The sequence below is a fragment of the Dendrobates tinctorius genome, unplaced genomic scaffold (assembly GCF_039654945.1).
Source record: "Dendrobates tinctorius isolate UK_male_01 unplaced genomic scaffold, ASM3965494v1 ptg000004l, whole genome shotgun sequence".
Classification (NCBI taxonomy): Eukaryota; Metazoa; Chordata; class Amphibia; order Anura; family Dendrobatidae; genus Dendrobates; species Dendrobates tinctorius.
In genome coordinates this window covers 5,981,714-5,996,551 of record NW_027361672.1, presented here as the reverse complement: position 1 = coordinate 5,996,551, position 14,838 = coordinate 5,981,714, and positions in this window count along the sequence as shown.

The following is a 14,838-nucleotide window of genomic DNA, read 5'->3' as shown; positions in this document are numbered from 1 at the left end:
ATTGAGTTTTTCACTAGATCAGTGCTAATTCTTCATCTTCTTTACTTACTAAATATAACTAATTGATTTCTAGTCTACCTCTTTCTTGATTCTCTTGAATTGTGTTCTGTGATGTCTATATGTGGAAAAAAACCCTGGGACCACACATTAGGGGTAACCACTAAATAACACAATACAATGATTTTATATAACGAGAACAACAAATGTGCAAGATAGAGTATAGAAAAGTAAAACACCCAAAAAGATATCTCAATCTGCTATCATCAATTGTGGATATAGGCATTTCAATAATTCCTATACATATATAATTAGTAATTTAGTCACCCTTATCCCTCTGTGACTAACTAAATGCAGGCTTGTTCTGATAGCGTAAGATGAATAAGGTGAAATACATCACGAAGCATCGGATATATGCACATGACAGAGAGACCAACCTAATAAAGAAATTTTATATAGATCCATATATTCAAAAAATCAGTAGAAGTCAATATATGGTCTAGGAGATATAACTCTCAATCAGTACTTAATTAAGGACCAAAGAAAATTTTTTTTCAATATTCACAAAATAGTCCTTAGGTATGTAAAAGTACACTTTATATATACATATAAGCCCACATCCCAGTGTACAATGATTAAAACATCAAATCCGATTTCAACTCCAAAAAAGTGTACATAACACTCCAACCCATAACTCATAAGCAAATGCCACTCCAAGCCATGTTAAAACTCAACGCGTTTCCCCTTTTCCAAAGTTCATCAGGAATAAGATGAAAGCACAGAGTACTTAACTTAAAGAATCAGATGATGGGACAGATGATGTTAGATATCCAGGGTCAGTCCCCCATTTTGGTATGGTACACATGTAAATGTGACATTATCGTCAGTTGGGGAGATTGTTACATGAGTAAGATGCCGCCTGTGTCTGTATATAGTGATCCAAGTGTATGGTGCCAAGTACTGCTCATATAAGAGGGGGTTGACCCACTCCTGCACAGGGGCCCAATGGAGAATTCTCCTGTGGGCCAATCCAAGTCTCGCCATATATACTCATTTTGCATGGTCTTGAACCTCTGCTAGCTTCGATGATCTATTGATCTATATATTCTCTGATGTTAGCAAAGGTAAGTAGTTTCATGAACTTTACATCAGGTAACCGGAACAATTCTGGTCTTTTTAATATTTATGTGTGTTTTTTATTGTTTGATTTTGAATGGGGCTATAGTGGGTGATTTAAACTTTTATTTTTTTATATTTTTAAAACTATTTTTTTTTTACTTTTACTTCTAGCCTCCATGGAAGGCTAGATGCTGCCATAACTTGATCGGCTCTGCCACATAGAGGCGATCAGGGCCGTATCTAGGGGGGGCAGCCGGGGCAGTTGCCCCAGGCGCAGCCGGCAGGGGACGCAGTCCGGGCTGCCTAATGCAGCACTCCGAAGTGTCCTCCCTGGCGGCTGCGTTCTGCCACCCCCCGGCCTGAGAGTCGGCGGTTCTCTGTGTCAGCTGTCAAGCTGACAGCCAGCGCAGAGAAGGTGCGCGTGCCGGCTCACAGGGAACAATTGTACTGGCGTCTGTATAGATGCCAGTACAATTGCAGCTCTGACCGCCGGGCCAGAGCGACGTCAGCAGCACGACATGTCATATGATCACGCTGCTGACGTCACTCCCCGGCGCCCAGAGCGAACGCTCAGCGTTGGTGGTAAGTGTGCTCCAATGTGGAGCTGAAGAAACCACCGAAGATGAGAGATGGGGTGGTGTTAATGTGTGGCGATGGGGGTTAATGAGTGGGGATGGGGTTAATGTGTAGTGGGGTTAATGTGTGGGAGGGGTTAAAGAGTGGGAATGGGGTTAATGTGTAGTGGGGTTAATGAGTGAGGGGTTAATGAGTGGGGATGGGGGTTAATGTGTGGAGGGGTTAAAGAGTGGGGATGGGGTTAATGTCTGGGGGGGTTAATGAGTGGGGATGGGGGTTAATGTGTTGGGGGTTAATGTGTGGGGATGGGGGTTAATGAGTGGGGGGTAATGAGTGGGGATGGGGGTTAATGAGTGGGGATGGGGTTAATGTGTAGTGGGGTTAATGAGTGGGGATGGGGGTTACTGTGGGGATGGGGGGTACTGTGTGGGGGTTTAAAGAGTGGGGATGGGGGTTAATGTGTGGGGGGTTTATGAGTGGGGATGGGGTTAATGAGTGGAGGGTTAATGAGTGGGGATGGTTTTTAATGTGTGGGGGGTTAAAGAGTGGGGATGGTGTTAATGTGTGGTGGGTTAATGAGTGGAGGGTTAATGAGTGGGGATGGTTTTTAATGTGTGGGGGGTTAAAGAGTGGGGATGGGGTTAATGTGTGGGGGGTTAATGAGTGGGGATGGGGGTTAATGTGTGGGGGGTTAATGAGTGGGGATGGGGGTTAATATGTGGGGGGTTAATGAGTGGGGATGGGGGTTAATGTGTGGCAGGTTAATGAGTGGGGATGGGGGTTATTGAGTGGGGGGTTAATGATTGGGGATATGGGGGTTAATGTGTGGGGGGATTTGGAGTGGGGGGTACATAATGTGTTGGGGGATTTGGGAGTAGGGACGGGGGTTAATGAGTGGGGATGGGGGTTAATGTGTGGCAGGTTAATGAGTGGGGATGGGGGTTATTGAGTGGGGGGTTAATGATTGGGAATATGGGGGTTAATGTGTGGGGGTGGTTTTTAATGTGTGGGGGGTTAAAGAGTGGGGATGGTGTTAATGTGTGGTGGGTTAATGAGTGGGGATGGTTTTTAATGTGTGGGGGGTTAAAGAGTGGGGATGGTGTTAATGTGTGGTGGGTTAATGAGTGGAGGGTTAATGAGTGGGGATGGGGTTAATGTGTGGGGGGTTAATGAGTGGGGATGGGGGTTAATGTGTGGGGGGGTTAATGAGTGGGGATGGGGGTTAATATGTGGGGGGTTAATGAGTGGGGATGGGGGTTAATGTGTGGCAGGTTAATGAGTGGGGATGGGGGTTATTGAGTGGGGGGTTAATGATTGGGGATATGGGGGTTAATGTGTGGGGGGATTTGGAGTGGGGGGTACATAATGTGTTGGGGGATTTGGGAGTAGGGACGGGGGTTAATGAGTGGGGATGGGGGTTATTGTTTGGGGGGGTTAATGAGTGGGGATGGGGTTAATGTGTGGGGGATTTGGAGTGGGGGGTACATAATGTGTGGGGGGGATTTGGGAGTGGGGATGGGGGTTATTTAATGTGTGGGGGATTTGGAGTGTGGATGGGGGGTTACTTAATGTGTGTGAGGGATTTGGAGTGTGGATGGGGGGTATTTAATGTGTGTGGGGAGATTTGGAGTGGGGATGGGGGGATTTGAGGACAGAGTATGTATGAGGAAACAGTATGGGGGTTGGGTGCAGACAGTATGGGGAGTGAAAGGGTTAATGTATGTGGACACAGTATGGGGAATCAGGGGTATGTGTGAGCAGACAGTATAGAGAGTGAGGGGGTAAATATATGATGAGACAGTATGGTGAACAGAGGGATGTTAGAGGAGGGAGGGGAATAATGTGAGGCGACAGTATATTGCAGACATTTTTATTCAGGAGCATTATAATGACACTTCTATCTTTAAGGGGATCGTGTGGAGATTTGCTGCAGAAGAGCGGAGAAGATGGAAGTCTGCAGAGGCCGCTGTGGATGAAAAAACTCATCATGGGGTCTGGACAAGAAGAAGAAAAGGAGAACGACTCCAGAGACGTCATCTATAAGGTACTTGGATGTAAATGTTATTTGTGACACTGACTAATTCTCATGTTTTTATTTGTTAGGAACATTAAAGGGGTTCTCCAGGTTTGTACGGAGTCTGCAGTCATTCTATGTGACTTGCAGACTTCTGAATCCTCACAGTGCTCACTGAACGCTGTCAGGATTCTCTTGTGCCGGTAATTTACATACATGCGGTCACATGCTGACTAGACATGTGTGGCCTCACTCAATGAAAATGAACGGAGCGAGACCGGGCACGTCTAGTCGGAATGTGGCCAGAAGTATATAAATCACGTACTTTGACATGCCTGTACATCGGCAAGGGAGAATCCTAAAAGTGTGCAGTGCATTAGTTGTGAGAATTCAGAAGCTGCAATGTCAGGATTCAGCTCTGCAGGTTCCAGAAGTCATCGCACGGACACTTCACTCATATGCGATTTTCATACTTGACAACGAGCTTCTCTTCCTGCTTTCAGTTTTTTACTGAACATTGAGAGCATTAGGGAGAGCAGCTCCTAGGTACATGGCTAAGTGTGCAAGTCGCATATGTACTTGGTGTGGGGGGGGCGCCGAACCAAATTCTTGCCCCGGGTGCCAGGAAGCCTAGATACGCCTCTGGAGGCGATGCTCAGATTGTCTGTATGTAGTAGAATTACTGCATTGCTATGAGCGCCGACCACAGCAATCTGGCATCAACAACCATAGAGGTCTCAAGAAGACCTCTGGTTGTTATGCTGATGCACCGATTATCCCCGATCACGTGATGGGGGTCAACGGTGCGCGTATTTCCGACCCGATGGCCAGAAGTGCACCTTAAATGCTGTTGTTAGTGTTTGACAGCGGCATTTAACTAGTTAATAGGCGGGGTGGATCACGATTCAACCCGCACCTATTGCGGGCACATGTCAGCTGTTCAAAACAGCTGACATGTCCTCTCTTTGATGCGAGCTCCGTCCAACGGCAGTAAAGGGTTAAAATTGTTGTTGGGAGAAGGCACCTTCAAATATGAGAGATCTGGAGCAGTTTGCAAAAGAAGAGTGGGCCAAAATTCCAGTTGAGAAGTGTAGGAAACTTGTTGAGGGTTCTGACCAAATATTAAGCTGAGGCTACCAACAATTTTGACCAGTCTACCAGCCTATTTTTCGAGTTTTGTGTGCAATTATGTCCAATTTGACTTTTTTTCTTTGTTTTTTTTTGTCTTCAAATACACACAAATGATATAAAGATGTGTATAACAAAAAGTGTTATTGCAATAATTTTCTGAGAGAAATACTTCATTTTCAGGAAATATTTCAAGGGGCCAACTGCCAACACTTTTGGCCATGACATTATATTGAATGTCACCGAAAGTTGCTCTTTCTTGCCCAGCACCATCGTTGTTAAAGCTAATGTCGTTTTGCATGTTCCTGCTCGCTTCCCCACAATGCTCGTCTGTCTCTCCGTTTTTTTTCTGTATTGAAGTTTGTGTGAATTTCTTTGCTGCAAATTGAATTTTTGAGAGAAATTGGTTGATCCCCAGGAAAAAGCATTTCAAAAGATCCGCTCATCTTTAATGTAGCAGCATATAAACAAAAACTGATTTCTAAAACTTAATATGGACAAAACAGAATTCATCATCTTTCCCCATATCACTCGAACCCCCAACAGACCTATCCATTAAAGTAAATCACTGCTTATTCTCTCCAGTTCCACAAGCTTGCTGCTTCAGGGTAATCGTTGACCCTGATCTCTCCTTCAAACCACATATCCAAGCCCTTTCCACTTCCTGTTGACTTCAACTGAAAAATATTTCTTGGATCCATACATTCTTCAACCAAAAATCTGCAAAAACCCTAGTCCATGCCCTCATCATCTCTCACCTTGACTACTGCAACCTCCTGCTCTGTGGCCTCCCTTCTAATACTCTTGCACCCCTTCAATCTATTCTAAACTATGCTGCCCAACTAATCCACCTGTCCCCCCGCTATTCCCCAGCCTCTCCCCTCTGTCAATCCCTACACTGGCTCCCCATTACCCAAAGACTCCATTTTCAAAACCCTAACCATGGCATAAAAAGGCATCCACAACCTGTGTCCTCCATACATCTGTGACCTAGTCTCCCGATACTTATGTGCAAGCAACCTCTGAACCTCACAAGATCTCCTTCTCGTCTCCCCTGTTATCCCCTCTTCTCACAATTGGATACAAGATTTCTCCCGGGCATCCCCCTACTCTGGAACTCTCTACCACAACATATCAGACTCTCATCTACCATGGAAACCTTCAAAAAGAACATGAAGACCTACCTCTTCTGACAAGCCTACAACCTGCAGTAACCACCGATCGACCAAGCCACTGCATGACCAGCTCTACCCTTGCCTACTGTATCCTCACCCATCCCAGGTAGATTGAGAGCCATCGCAGGCAGGATCCTCTCTCCTCCTGTACCAGTCGTGACTTGTATTGTTTAAGATCACTGTACTTGTTTTTATTATGTATATCCCTTCTCACATGTAAAGCGCCATGGAATAAATGGCACTATAATAATAATACATAATAATAACTATGAAGCCACTGATCAGTACAAATAACAGCATCTCATGGTTGTATCTATGTACCTCTGTTATCAACTAGGTTTCACATACTTCTGAAATTGCATCACTGCATGTGTCACTTTCTTTTCACGTTGTGGTTTGACAAAGGTTGCCTAGACCAGACTGGGCCACTTCAATTTCAAAGGAGATTAGTATAAATATTTCAACAAGATGTTAAAGATAAAACTGGTCTGAGCACAAGAATTTGCAGGTAAATTACACCTATTTGAGAAATAAATGACAGCAGTTAATGGAAAGTTTATTTTTGAGTGATGACTTCACACCCAGCTAGTAATGAATGGACGAATGAATAAATAATGACTACAAAGGTCAGGTCTATGCTCTTTATGTTGGCGCCAATTGTTTACCTTATTCTGGGTTGCTGTATTAAAGACTCAGTGACCTTAAGTAAAATTGCTGGAGTTATACCTCATTTCCAAGCCGAGAGATAATAAAGAAATTGTAATATAGATACTACTTCTAGCTAAATTCTTCCTGCCATTTGCATGTTTAATGTACTGGAAAAAAAGTAATGACTAAAAATCTTAATTTCACAAACATTCAGAATTTTGCCACTTGTTACCTAAAAAGTGCTGATGTTACATTACAGTGAAGAACATTAATATGTTGACCATGTGAGAATCACCCATAATAAATTTGACATTTTCATTTGTTTTTTGATATTGCAAATTCCAAGCAAAATCAGATTTTGCCAGCTTATTATTATAGAGGCAAATTCTCCACTTTGAACTTTTATAGAAGACAAGATGTGAGGCGCTAGAAAAAGTCTATCAACATTTTCAGTTTGCACCATGTAATGCGTATCTCTCTGTGGCTACCCACAAATTCCCCTACAGAGAGTCAAAAGTACAGTATATAAGGAAAATATATAAAGTCACCTAAATACTGAAAGAAACTAACCTAGAATGACATAACATTCAAAAACATTTCAGGAAAAAAAGACAGATTTACCAATACCCGGTCACAATACTAATGCACTACAGGATATAGCAGACCCCCATGATAAAAGTATGGGCAGCACAGGTGCAAAATACTGATGGAGCAACCACTTACACACCTACTATTCATTGAGGGGCATCCGGCAAGTATTATAAATGCCCACGGATAAAGCTTCTATATGGCACCTTGTCCTATGCAAGCCTTATCCATGTGCATTTCCCAATCTGTGATAATTCTTACCTTTCCTGCGTCTATTTACTAGGTAGGTTTTTAAACTGACTACTGCAGTACCCACCCTCACCACTTTTCTTTACTACCTGCTTGTTTACCCTGCCTGTGATATATCCTGTATCTGGCTCAGTTTTAATTATCCGATAAAGATTAAAGATAAGGGAGTACTAAAATGCTCGGATGCTCGTTACTCAAACCAAGCAATTCCTAATGCTCGAATGCTTGTTTCGAATAATGAGTATAATGGGAGTCAATGGGAAATCAGAGCATTTTTATGGCAGACCCTACAAAGAGGTCTGGGGGCAGTGAAAATGTTGAAATGTATGGAAAAAGTGCTGGATGAAAGGAGAACAGGATGGGGAAGACCACTGAAAGCATCTCTGACTCCCAGATCGCTGCTGAGAACAATTGTGTCACAATTTTACTCCACTTTAAGGAGTGACAATAAAACATTCAGAATCAACATGAAAGTAGAGTTTTACAGTGGGTACGGAAAGTATTCAGACCCCTTTAAATTTTTCACTCTTCGTTTCATTGCAGCTATTTCGTAAATTCAAAAATGTTATTTTTTTTCTCATTAATGTAAGCTCTGCACCTCATCTTGACTGAAAAAAAAGCAGAAATGTAGAAATTTTTGCAAACTTTTTAAATAAGAAAAACTGAAATATCACATGGTCATAAGTATTCAGACCCTTTGCTCAGTATTGAGTAGAAGCACCCTTTTGAGCTAGTACAGCCATGAGTATTGGGAATGAGGCAAAAGTTTTTCACACCTGGATTTGGGGATCCTCTGCCATTCTTCCTTGTAGATCCTCTCCAGTTCTGTCAAGTTGAATGATGAATGTTGGTGGACAGCCATTTTCAAGTCTCTCCAGATATGCTCAATTGGGTTTAGGTCAGGGCTCTGGCTGAGCCAGTCAAGAATGGTCAGAATTGTTTTGAAGCCACTCATTTGTTATTTTAGCTGTGTGCTTAGGGTCATTGTCTTGTTGGAAGATGAACCTTCGGCCAAATCTGAAGTCCAGAGCATTCTGGAAGAGGTTTTCATCCAGGATATCTCTGTAGTTGGCCGCATTCATGTTCCCTTCCATTGCAACCAGTCATCCTGTCCCTGCAGCTGAAAAACACCCCCATAGCATGATGCTGGCACCACCATGTTTGACTGTTGTGATTGTATTGGGCAAGTGATGAACAGTGTCTGGTTTTCTCCACACATACCACTTAGAATTATCATCAAAAAGTTCTATCATCGTCTCATCAGACCAGAGAATCTCATTTCTCATAGTCTGGGAGTTCTTCATGTGTTTTTTAGCAAACTCTATGCGGGCTTTCATATGTCTGGCACTGAAGAGAGGCTTCCATCCGGCTACTCGGCCATAAAGGCCCGACTGGTGGAGGGCTACAGTGATAGTTGACTTTGTGGAACTTTCTCCCATCTCCCTACTGCATCTGTGGAGCTCAGCCACAGTGATCTGGGGTTCTTCTTTACCCCTTTCACCAAGGCTCTTCTCCCACGATTGCTCAGTTTGGCTGGATGGCCAGGTCTAGGAAGACTTCTGGTGGTCCCAAACTTCTTCCATTTAAGGATTATGGAGGCCACTGGGCTCTTAGGAACCTTGAGTACAGCAGAAATTCTTTTGTAATTTTGGCCAGATCTGTGTCTTGCCACAATTCTGTCTCTGAACTCCTTGGTCAATTCCTTTGACCTCATGATTCTCATTTGATCTGACATGCACTGTGAGCTGTGAGGTCTTATATAGACAGGTATGTGCCTTCATAAATCAAGTCCTATCAGTTTAATTAAACAAAGCTGGACTCCAATGGAGTAGAACCATCTCAAGGAGGATCACAAGGAAATGGACAGCATGTGACTTAAATATGAGTTTCTGAGCAAAGGGTCTGAATAGTTATGATCATGTGATATTTCAGTTTTTCTTTTTTAATAAATTTGAAAATTTCTACATTTCTGTTTTTTTTCAGTCAAGATGGGGTGCAGAGTGTACATTAATGAGAAAAAAATGAATTTTTTTGCATTTACCAAATGGCTGCAATGAAACAAAAAGTGAAAAATGTAAAGGGGTCTGAATACTTTCCATACGCAATTTATATCAATACAATTAAGACCATAATTCAAGTATAGTGTGATACACTCAACATGAAATCAAACTTGCTTCCCAAACTTTTACCCCCAAGGGTGGTTTGCACGTTAATGACTGAGCCAATTTTTACAATTCTGACCACTGTCCCTTTATGAGGTAATAACTCTGGAATGCTTCCATGGATCCCAGTGATTCTGACACCGTTTTCTCATGACATATTGTACTTCATGATAGGGGTAAAATTTCTTTGATATGACTTTGTGAAAAAATGGAAATTTGGCAAAATTTTTTACAATTTCGCAATTTTCCAATTTTGAATTTTCATGCCCTTAAATCACAGAGCTATGTAACGCAAAATTACCCTGGTTTCCTCCTGAGTCACAACTCTCCAACCGATCAACTGACTCTGGGGAACCACAGAGGGGCGAGTCTGCAGAGCTGTTCACATATTCTACTCCATGGACATAAGAGATCTGCTCCAAAGATTCAAGAAAAAGAAAGCATCAGAAAAGTCTGACCAGAATCCAGATTTTCATCACCCAACATTAACCACTGGGGGTGGAGGAAATCGTGATGAGACTCAGATACCTGAGCTGCACGTGGACTGTAATGTGCTGTCAGGGCAGGAAGAGGAGGAGGGTGACTCTCAGGGCAAGGAGTGGTAGAACAGAGAGGATGATGGTGAGGTTGTAGATCCCACTTGGTGTGAACCCAGAGGCATGCAGCTGAGTAGCTCAGCAGAGGAGGTGGAGGAGAAGGAAGACAAAGAGGTTACATTATGGCTTCCCACACAGAAATGGAGTCATGCAACCATAACAAGCACTGCATCCTCAGTCACAACTTTGGCTGTGGTCAGCAGCATTTGCGGGTCTGTAGTTCGCATGGGTGCAAGGGTTGCTTAGTCCGGGCCTTTTTTGAGACCAAAAAGGTTGACTCAACTCATGTTATCTGTCAAAGACTCAGTAGAGGCAGAAAATTTCAATAATGTGACTACTACATGCCTGAACCGGCACATGTGCAATTAACGTGCGTTAGTCTGGGAATCTCTTTGCTGATTCCTTCTGGAAAACACTTATGGAGTCAAAATCGTCACTAGACTTGTAGACAAAGTCCCAAGGGGTGATAATTTCCAAAATGGGGTCAATGGAGGGGAGATTCTGCTCTTCTAGCAATTAGGGGCCCTGTATATGGATTCCACAAACTATTGTAGGACAATCTGGGCTCCAGGAGGCAAATATCGCTCGATCCCTCCTGAGTCTCTCTGTATGGCTAATCAGTACTGTACAGCAGCATATGGGGTATTGCCACGTTCAGTAGAAATTGTGGGACAAATTATGCCACCATTTTTACTCACTTCTTGTGTAAAAATGTAAAATCTCAAGCTAAAACAAAATTTTGGTGGTAAAAATGTAGTTATTTCTTCTTCACTGTCCAAATTGTATAAAATTCTGTGAGGCACTTGTTGTGTCAATTTGATTACTGCACCCTTAGATGAATTCAATGGGGAGTGTAGTTTGTAAAATGAGTTCATATACGGGGGGTTTCTGTTGTTATGACACCTCAGGGGCTCTACCAATGTGACATGGCACCCTCAAACCATTGCAGCAAAATCTGAACTCCAATATGGTGCCTCTTCCCTTCTGAGCTTTGCACTGTGCCTCAAAAGTAGTATTCCTCCACATATGGGGTATCGCTGTACTCAAGAGAAATTGCAAAACAATTTGATTGATGCAATTTCTCCTGTTACCCTTATGAAAATGCAAAATTTGGGGCCAAAGTAACATTTTTGTGAGGAAAATGTGATTTTTTTATTTTCAAGGCTCAACGTTCTAAACTTCTGTGAAGCACCTGGGGGTTCAAGGTGCTCACCATACATCTAAATACATAAATACATTCATTGAGGAGTGTAGTTTTCAAAATAGGGTCACTTGTCAGGGGTTTTCATTGTTTAGGAACATCAGGGGATCTCCAAATGCGACATGGCGTTCTCTAATGTTTCCAGCAAATTTTACATTCAAAAAGTCAAATGACGCTTCTTCCCTCCTTAGCCCTGATGTGCACCCAAACAGTAGTTTTTCCCTCATATGAGGTATCGACGTACTCAGGAAAAATTGCACTACAAATTGTATGGTGCACTTTCTCCTGTTACCCTTATGAAAATGCAAAATTTGAGGGTAAAAAATTTTTGTGGGGAAAATGTGATTTTTTTTTATTTTCATGGCTCAACATTATAAACTTCTGTGGAGCACCTGAGGGTTCAATGTGCTCACTACACATCTTGATCAGTTCCCTGAGGGGTCTAGTTTCCAAAATGGTGTCACGTGAGGGGGATTTTCACTGCTTAAGCACATCAATGGTATCCGCTAATTGTTCCAGCAAATTTTGCATTCAAAAAGTCAAATGGAGCTCCTTCCCTTCCAAGCTCTGCCGCATACCCAAATAGTAGTTTTCCTCCACATATGGGGTATCGGCATGCTCAGGTGAAATTGCACAACAAATTTTAGGGTACATTTTTTTCCTGTTACCCTTAACAAATTAGGGTCTAAAGTACATTTTTTGGGGAAAAAAAGTTAAATGTTCATTTTTTTCCACATTCTGAAAATTCCTATGAAGCACCTGTAGGTTTAATAAACTTCTTGAATGTGGTTTTGAGCCCCTTGAGAGGTGTAGTTTTTAGAATGGTGTAACTTTTGTTTTTTTTCCATCACATCCCTCAAAGTCACTTCAAATGTGAGGTGGTCCCTAAAAAAATGGTTTTGTAAATTTTTGTTGAGAAAAGGATAAATCGCTGGTCAACTTTTAACCCTTATAACTTCCTAACAAAAAAATGTGTTTCAAAAATTGTGCTTATGTAAAGTAGACTTGTGGGAAATGTTAGTTATTAACTATTTTGTGTGACACATCTCTCTGATTTAAGGACATAAGAATTCAAAGTTTGAAAATTGCAAAGTTTTTCAAATTTTCACTAAATTTCCATTTTTTTCAAATATAAGCGCAAGTTATATCGAAGAAATGTTGCCTTTATCATACTGTAAAGTGCAATATGTCACGAAAAAACAATCTCAAAACACTGGTCAGGAATGTAAAAATTGTCCTGGTCATTAATGTGCAAACCACCTTGGGGGGTAAAGGAGTTGATACATTTTGGCACATTTTTGGGCTACTCATACACTAGAAAATTAATTCTGGACATACATTGTAGTAACTTTGTCACAAGAGGTTTGTTTTGTGCCCCATTTTGCTAAGCCTCACCTGCTGTTTTGAAATTTTTTTGGCAAAATGTTACTATTTTTTCACTCCAGAAAACTGTTAGACAGGGAATGATGAATAGACCCCTATTTGTGAACTTGAATGCATTCACATTACATTTTCATTATATTCACCTTTATATATTTTGTCTCCTTGGCAAAACAGTGCAAATTTAGCAAAACGCTTGAGAGAGAATCCATTGCCTTAACTTTTTTCATTATAACTAACTAGCTATGAACCCGTTCTACGCCCGGGTGGCGAGCATTTTTATTGGTATATGGTCTCCCATCCTGGTATGTGCTGCCACCCTCCTATCCTGGTATGCATGGTAATCCCTTATCCCTATCCTGGTATGCATGGTCCCCTCACCTCCTATCCTGGTATGCATGGTCCCCTCACCCCCCCAATCCCAGTATGCATGGTACCCCTCATCCCCCTATTCTGGTATGCATAGTACTCCCTCATCCCTATCCTGGTATGCATGGTCCCCTCACCCCCTATCCTGGTATGCATGGTCCCCTCACCCCCCAATCCTGGTATGCATGGTACCCCTCATCCCCCAATCCTGGTATGCATGGTACCCCTCATGGCGCCGAAATGTATGCGTAATTTACATATTTAAATTAATCTGAATTGGGCACTGTGGCGCCTGCAGACACCGCGCTGTCCGGCGCCATTTTCTTCAAAAGGTCTGAGGAGTGTGGGATTGTGATTGTGCTGCCGTAATTGGCTCCTGATTTCGGCGCCACAACCCGCCGTCTCCTGACTTCACGGCGAATACCCCGGTAATCTTTTGTGCCTGCTGTGATGACAAGAGAGGGCGGGTTGTTGCTCCGGAATCAGCGACTGCACATTCCTCTCTTTCCGGCGCCATTGTCTTGAAGACACACTGCAGTGTGTCTTTCCCAAAATGGCGCCGGAAAGCGCAGACTGCGCATGCGCCGCTTCCGGAGCAACAACCCGCCCTCTCCTGTCATCACAGCAAGACGCAAGACCCCACGGCCACACCGAATTGGTAAGGTGTCGTGCCGGTGGGGGGTGCGTCTACCGCGATCTCCGGGGGGGGTGCGTCTTCCGCGATCTCCTGGGGGGTGCGTTCGCGCTTGCGCAGTCTATAAAGGCTTCGGACAGAGTGACGCTTAGCCCGTTATAATATAGATATTATAGCAAATATTTCAGATAAATTCAACTGTCATTTTCACAAAGTGTGCGCGTTGTAAGAAAAAATTGCAATAAGTTGCAACAGAACAATATGACACTTGTACATGCCGCCTGATTACAGTGACCTGTTGCAGGTGCTTGCTTTTGGGATGTGAACCTACCTACGGTAGTATCTCCCTTGTGAAAAAGCCACAGCTTCTTCCATTTGCAGTGCCTGTGCCTAAGCACCATTATTGCAGACATCTGTCCCCAAAAAGGAATAAATTTTAGTCTGCTTTACAATTTAAATAAAAGGTTTGTTACTGTAGTGTTGTTGACAGAAGGCTCAGACATCATGTGAATGGAGTCTTACCTTGATAATAGAACGGTACCATTAGTCATTACATTAGCTGCATCTCTTTAATAAAATGTCAGATTAAAGTTATAGCCAGATTGATAACGCTGCAAGTAAATAATCTTGCAATTTATACATTTATAACGCAAGCTTTTCAAATGTCATGACTCTAGAAATGTGCATTAGATGAGGTCATACAATTAGTTGTAAGGCATATGTAGACATTGTAAGGTTCAATGAATGATAACACTTCTCTCTATATAAATCATAATGTTATATATCCATTTAAAGATTGGACTGTAATTTCTAATGCTATGAGACACTTGCTTCTATTCACGGTTTATACTACGTTTGATAAACTGACAACATTTTGGTTTGGCTTTGCCTCACTTTTTATGCTGTTGTAATATATGTCAGTGATTAATTTCAATAAATTGTTGCTTATATATTTTATATACTTGGTAAAGGTACAGAATAGTTATGATGAGATGCATTATT